We start from the raw sequence: 6461 nt of genomic DNA on the forward strand, positions 1-6461 counted from the left end.
AAATAATTGGAATTCATCTATATTTCTGGTATAAATGGAAAATGGTACAACTACTTTGGAGAGGAGACTGCCATTTTCTTTTGGACCAGGCCATTTCTCAGGTAGGTTTTTACACAAGAGGCCAAAAAAAGCACATGACCACACAAAGATTTGTACACAAATGTCCAGTTTTACATGTACCTGTCAAAGCCTATAAATAACCCAAATGTCTATCAACAGAACAGATAAACAAATTGTAGTATATTCATGCAATGAAATAATACTCAGCAATAAAAAGAAAGGCACTTGTAAAATACACTATTACATAGACGAATCTCAAAATGATTGTAATGGATGAAAGAATCCAGTCAAAATGGAAGTTTCGTGTGTGTGTGTGAGTCTATAAAAATATATATATTTTTTGCTAAAGTTTTTTCCCTACGGTATAAAAACAAAGTAGTTTTCCAATCACCTTTGAGTAGATAAGTGTATTTAACAATAAATGTCAAAGCTAGATACCAGAAAGGGTTTCAGTCACCCACTCCAGACACCAGAACGCTACTTTTTCTAACATATCCTACTGGGTCAGACACGAATGAAAGGCAGACTGCAGCAGGCGACACAGAGCTCAGTAATACGGACAGCATGATTCCAAAGGATTTGAGACATGAACTTCACAAACAGCAGCACTGGAGGTCTCCCTGAAGACCAATGGGTAGCAATATCTGGACAATCACTGCACCCAGGTCAACCCACTAGGGGCCCTGAGAACCAGAACTACTTTTTATAGCTGTGCTTCAGGTAGTCCATGAAGCAGAAAAAGCAGATTACAGAAAGTTGTCACAACAAACAAGGTCAGTCAAAGCAAAGGACTGCTCTTCCTCAAGCATACAACAACAGAAAAGGCTGTGCGTCAAACTTTCTGAACCATTTATCTTTCATAGACTGCTAAAGACTATTGAGTTCAGCATCTCTTAATCCAAAGCGCTATTTTAGGAAAGATAATCTACATAGAAAAAAGCTTGTTCAGGTCACTGTGACTATGCATCCTGGGGCCATCTTGATTCTGAAAAACTGTAATACGGGAGGAGAGAGTTTTTCAGTGACAACCACTCAGGGGAAAGCAATGTCATCACATCACCCTGAAGGGCATGGATGAAGAGATCATAGTGAAGCAGGTTAGAACCTAACAGTCACATTATTGTAAAGTCATCTTCATCTCATATCTAAGTATTTCTTTTCCATTGCTATTTATAATCACTACTTGCTTAGTAATAGAAGCATCAAGAAAGGACAGAGAAAATATTATAATTCTAGCAATAGAAAGCTAGACCCCTCATTTTCTAGATTTGATTTCACATCTCAAAAGTTATCGTTTTCTCCTGCATTTAAATGGCACCTATAATGGCATAATTTAAACTTTAAGTAGATCAGATGACATAGATGGGAACCTGCGAATGTAGCATGCTTACTTTAAAACAAAAATGTGGTTTTTAAAAATCCCCTAGTGAGTAAATAAAATAGAACTTGCTATATAATTTTCAATGCTATATTTTATTTTTATTATCTTTAGCATATGTTGAATGAGAAGTTTTTCATACACCAGTGTCCGCAGCAAATGTTTTTAGAAATCCTCGCTAAGTGGTGGTAGCAGACCAATGCCACCATGCTGTCAACCTCGTCATGTGCCAGGTTAATTCAGTCAGCTTCCCTTATTTACCAATTTCTTGTCTTATTTCCATCTCCTTAAACAATGAAAGTCACAACTCTAAGTTACCTAGGGTAAGAATGGACGATTAGCAGAAAATACATAAGCAATCACCAAATCTAATTTTTATAGTTCTCATGAATAGGAAGCACAAAAATTACTAGAACTGCTATAAAAAATGAAATTGAGTGCTAACCATTTCAGCAGCTATTCTTTTACATATATGAAATGCTATTTTGCTGTTATGCATATTGTATACATAAAATAAATGCTAAAATGATAAATTTAAAAAATTAAGCATACGCAGGCACCGGCTGGGCGCGAAGGCGGCTGGGGCCGAGGCTGCTCCCTCGCTCCCCCCACCCCGCCCCGCCAAGCTCCAACCGCCGCCGCCGCCCGGGCCCCCGCCTCCGGCCCAGGCCCCGGCCCCGGTCCCGAGGGGGCGTCACCGCCGCCGTCGCCGCGGCGCTCCGCGGATCGCAAGGCACCCTCCTTCCCTCCCGCCGGCCGGGGTGCACGGGCGGCGGGGCGGCCCGCGGGAGCGGCGCCCCGAGCCCGGGCCCCGCGCGGCCCGCGTCCCCGGCCCCAGCTGAGCCCCGGGGGCCCCCGCTGCGGCCGACGCCATGTTCCCGGTGTTCCCTTGCACGCTGCTGGCCCGCCCCCTTCCCCGTGCTGGGCTGGACTCCCGGGGGGTGGGCGGCCTCATGAACTCCTTCCAGCCACCTCAGGGTCACGCCCAGAGCCCCCTGCAGGTCGCGGCTGAGCTCCAGTCCCGCTTCTTTGCCTCCCAGGGCTGCGCCCAGAGTCCATTCCAGGTCGTGCCCTAGGCCCCGGCGGCCGAGCCCCTCCAGGTGGATTTGCTCCCCGTGCTCACCGCTGCCCAGGAGTCCGCCGCGGCCGCCGCCGCCGTCTCTGCCGCGCCCCCGGCTCCGGCCGCCGCCTCCACGGTGGACACAGCGGCCCTGAAGCAGCCTCCGGCGCCCCCTCCGCCACCCCCACCCGTGTCGGTGCCTGCGGCCGAGGCCGCGCCCCCGCCTCCGGAGCCACCATCGCCGCGGCGGCGGCCACCGCCATCGTGGCCCCAACCTCGACTGTCGCCGTGGCCCCAGTCGCGTCTGCCTTGGAGAAGAAGACAGAGAGCAAGGGGCCCTACATCTGCGCTCTGTGCTCCAAGGAGTTCAAGAACGGCTACAACCTCCGGAGGCACGAAGCCATCCACACGGGAGCCAAGGCTGGCCGGGTCCCCTGGGGTGCTATGAAGATGCCCACCATGGTGCCCCTGAGCCTCCTGAGCGTGCCCCAGCTGAGCGTGCCCCAGCTGAGCGGAGCCGGCGGGGGAGGGGGAGAAGCGGGTGCCGGCGGCGGCGCGGCTGCAGTGACCGCGGGTGGCGTGGTGACCACGACCGCCTCGGGGAAGCGCATCCGGAAGAACCACGCCTGCGAGATGTGCGGCAAGGCCTTCCGCGACGGCCACCACCTGAACCGACACAGGCTGTCGCACTCGGACGAGAAGCGCTACCAGTGCCTGGTGTGCCAGCAGCGCAGGGACCGCCTGAGCTACCACGTGCGCTCACATGAGGGCGTGGTACACAAGCCCTACGACTGCTCCCACGGTGGCAAGAGCTTCTCCCGGCCGGATCACCTCAACAGTCACAACAGAACGGCCCTTCAAATGTGAGAAACGTGAGGCAGGTTTCGCCACGAAGGATCAGCTGCGGGCGCACACGGTACGACCCGAGGAGAAGGTGCCATGTCACGTGTGTGGCAAGATGCTGAGCTCGGCTTATATTTCGGACCACATGAAGGTGCACAGCCAGGGCCCTCACCATGTCTGTGAGCTCTGCAACAAAGGTACTGGTGAGGTTTGTCCAATGGCGGCCGCAGCTGTGGGCTCCCTCTCGGGGGCAGAGGGGGTGCCTGTGAGCTCTCAGCCACTTCCCTCCCAGCCCTGGTGAGCTCCAATTTGGTTGGGGGGGAGAGGGGAGAATGGAGTAGAGTCCTTTGGTACAGGCTCCTCTCCCCCCTCTTTTCCCACCAACTCCTCACTACTTCCCCACCAACCAAGGAGCCTCCGGAAGGAAAGGAGGAAGCAATGTTTTAGGGGAATTCGCTAGGTTTTAACGATTTGTTTCTCCTGCTCCTCTCTTCTGTCAGACCTGACCCCAGACAAACCTGTCCCCTCAGTTGTGCTGAAGTCCCCTGGACAGTGGGCAGGGGTGGCAGAGGACAGGAGCAACCACTGCCCATACCCCCTCTCCTCTCTGTAAGCCCGTGCCCTGTCCTCCCAGGGACTTGGGAGCCTCTTCCCTCAATGGCTCTCTTACTTTCCTTCCAATCCTCTCCCCGCGCTGTCTGCTGCCCCTCCCTGGGGAGTTGGTGCTTTCTTTTCCTTTTTCTTTTTTCCAGGAGGAGGGAGGAGAGGAAAGAGGGAGATCAGAGCTTCTGTCCCAGAGAGGGAAAGCGGTGAGATTTGCGGAGGGGCAGAAGCAGGGCCCGCAAAGGTTGTACCTTCATAAGGTGGTAGGGAGTTTGGGTCAGGCCCTGAACATCGTCCTACTTGAGAATCTGTCAGGGGAAAAAGTTCAGGGGAGCAGAAGGAGGAGCCAGGAGGGCAAGAGGCAGAGGATAGATGGGAGTTTTAGGGGCCAGGGTGAGCGAGGGGTCCAGGGCCTAGAGGTGCTTCCTGGGGGTGGGGGAATGCAGCCAGTGTCCCCCTCCCTTCTTCCACCCCAGCTCCAGCCCTGGTCTTGTCTTTTCATCCCTCTTCCCCACGACAGAAGAAACTGTGGCCCTGGCCATGTCATCGTGTTCTTGTGTCCCCTGCATGTACCCCACCCTCCATCCCCTCGTTTTGCATGGACCCCATTACAATAAATTTTAAATTAAAAAAATTATACATATATGAATAAAATTTTTTTAAAAAATATATGCTCATATTCACATATATACTTAATTTTTTGAAGAATATTAAATGTAAGAAATATAAAACAAAGAGTACAATAGGGACATGAATAACACACAATCTGCAAAAATTAACTTTTGGATTAATCAACTAAATTTAGACTTGAGTAAAATAACACAAACACAATTTACTTTTCCTCTGTCAATTTAAAAAATAATATTGTTACTTTCACTTAAACAAAATAATATACATCAACAAAGGAAAATACTAAATGGAACTATGTCAGGTTCTGTAGGAAATTAGAAATATAAAGCCTATAATACAGTCGACAGGGTTGAATTTCTCTTTAAAAATATTTATTATATTTTTGTGTTTTTATAGAATTAGAGAATACAGCTGGGCGCTGTGGCTCATGCCTGTAATCCCAGCACTTTGGGAGGCCAAGGCGGGCAGATCACGAGGTCAACAGATAGAGACCATCCTGGCCAACATGGTGAAACTCCATCTCTACTAAAATTACAGCTTACATCCTTAACAAAAATTAACTAAAAATGTACCATGAACTTCAAAATAAAATGCAAAACTATAAAACACGGAGAGGATAACAAATGAGATCATCTAGATGATCTTGGATTTGTGACTTTTTAGACTAACAAAAAGGCACAGCCCATAAAGGAAATGATAAGTAGGGCTCCACTAAGATTAAAGACTTCTGCTCTGCAAAAGACACTCCAGAGAATGAAAAGCCAAGACACAATCAGAGACAAAATATTCACAAAATATATATCTGATAAAGGACTAGTATCCCAAGATACACAAACAACACATAAATAAGGAACCCATTTTAAAATGGTCAAAAGATCTAAAGAGACATCTCACCAAAAAAGATATACAGCAGGCAAGTAAGCATATTAAAAGATGCTCATCATCATATGTCATTATAGAATTGAGAAATAAAACACAATGAGATAGTACTGCCCACCTATTTGATGACTAAAATTCAGAGCACTGATATTAGCCAATGTTAGTGAGAATGTGGTGAAAATGGAACTCTCATTCATTGCTGGTGGGAATGCAAAACAGTACAGCCAGTTTGGAAAATAGTTTGGCAGTTTCTTAAAAAAACTAAACAGATTTACTATGAACTCCAGCAATCATACTTTATTCATATCTGGACAGTACCTGGAAATAAGATGTCCATTAATCTATCAGTAGGAAAATGAACAAACTCTGGTTTATCCTTACAATGGAATATTATGCAGCAATAAAAAGAGTTACTGAGTCACAAAGAGATATGAAGGAAATTTAAATGCATATTGCTAAGTGAAAACCTGTCTGTAAAGGCTATATACTTTCTGACTCTAACTAAAACATATTTGGAAAAGGCGAAAATATATTTAGAAGCAGTGAAAGACTGTGGTTGCCACAGGTTCAGGGAAAGGAGGGAGAGATGTATATGCAGACGGCAGGGAATTTTTAGGGCAGTGATGCTCTTCTGTATGATGTTATAATGGTGAATACATGCCATTATGCATTTGCCAAAACCTATAGAATGTACAACACAAAGAATGAAGCATAATGAAAGCTATGGACTTTAGTTAATAATAACGTATGAGCCGGGGGCAGGGGCTCACACCTATAATCACAACACTTTGGGAGTCCAAAGTGGGCAGATTACCAGGTCAGGTATTCAAAACCAGCCTGGCCAACATGGTGAAACCCTGTCTTTACTAAAAATAGAAAAATTAGCCAGGTGTGGTGGTGTGTGCCTGTAATCCCAGCTACTCAGGAGGCTGAGGCAGGAGAATCACTTGAATCTGGGAAGCGGGGTTGCAATGAGCCGAGATCTCGCCACTGTACTCTAGCCTGAGT

The 6461-nt window shown here is 47.6% G+C and overlaps 1 pseudogene across 1 annotated transcript; it reads left to right on the forward strand.

Moving 5' to 3' along the window:
• Positions 1-2310: 2310 nt before the first annotated feature.
• On the forward strand, positions 2311-4578 carry LOC108298170 (annotated as a pseudogene). The gene has a single exon (XR_001822469.2). The product of XR_001822469.2 is annotated as a myc-associated zinc finger protein-like (transcript).
• The last annotated feature ends 1883 nt before the right edge of the window (positions 4579-6461 follow it).

This window comes from Cebus imitator, unplaced genomic scaffold (genome assembly GCF_001604975.1).
Source record: "Cebus imitator isolate Cc_AM_T3 unplaced genomic scaffold, Cebus_imitator-1.0 Scaffold901, whole genome shotgun sequence".
In the NCBI taxonomy this organism is placed as follows: domain Eukaryota; kingdom Metazoa; phylum Chordata; class Mammalia; order Primates; family Cebidae; genus Cebus; species Cebus imitator.